This window comes from Octodon degus, unplaced genomic scaffold (assembly GCF_000260255.1).
Source record: "Octodon degus isolate 3935 unplaced genomic scaffold, OctDeg1.0 scaffold00110, whole genome shotgun sequence".
Taxonomy (NCBI): Eukaryota; Metazoa; Chordata; class Mammalia; order Rodentia; family Octodontidae; genus Octodon; species Octodon degus.
In genome coordinates, this window is record NW_004524686.1 from 2,198,402 (window position 1) to 2,199,511 (window position 1,110).

A 1,110-nucleotide genomic window follows, 5' to 3' on the forward strand; every position below is an offset into this window, starting at 1 on the left:
TGACCAAACCTGGCAGAGGTGGTGGAGCCACAAGCCTGTAACCCCAATACTTGGGAAGCTGAGGGAGGAGGACCTCAAATTTAACCCCAGCCCAGTTGAGTTAGCAAACCCTTGTCTCAACATTAAAAAAAAAAAATTGTTGTGACGTGTATTATACCTTTGAAAAATTTTACCATGAGAAAAAAACTGAAAAAAGTATTCAGAACTATATGAAAATATACAATGTTCTCAAAACAAATTTTTAATTAAGGTGCTAGTCTATAAACAAATTGACCATAAATAGCCTGCTAGCATCCTTTATGAATAATAGTCTTTTATCTAAAATCACTCACCTCACAAATAAATTGTGCTCCTCCTTACAACACTCTATGCCATATGAAAGCTGTGCAATTAAAACCCACATACATAAACACTCACTCTCTCTCTCTCTCTCTTGCTCTCTCTCTCTCTCTCTCTCTCTCTCTGTCTCACACACTATACTGTGCTGTTTTTCATGGTTCTCCACAGGTCAATAAGAAGAAAAGTGATTAAAATAATCCATAGATCATGTCATAGCATCTGATCTTGAAAAAAACATAAGAATAATACATAGAAGTGACTGACAGCATGAAAAGAATCATTTGTTATACATTTACTTTAGAAATAATCATTAAGATGGGACTAATATATCTTAAGGCAAAGATCTTAATTACAAAGGAATGCAATTACCATAACTGGATAATCAAGAAACTGAGTACAGCTATGATGGAGTAGGGAGCAGCGATCAGCAAGTGCACAGGGACTGTGCTTACACTCCGAAGAGTCTGTCAAAGTCAGTTTTGGAGCAACATGTGTGCTTGTAAATATAAATCAGAGAAATCCACATCAACAGTAGATGTTAAAAAATGGTATAGGAGCAATAAGAGACGGCTGCAGGCAAGAGCAATGAATCTATCAAATAGCCCTACAGAGCCAGAACCTGCCCTAAGCAGAGGCAGGGAGGACAGGATGCCAACAAACGTGGGCTGCTGGCCTGGACAGAACAAAGGCCCTGCAGGTCAGTTACTAGGATATAGCAGGAGTCTGGAAATCAGCAGAAAACATAGAACAAAATGTAGAGTCAATGGGGAA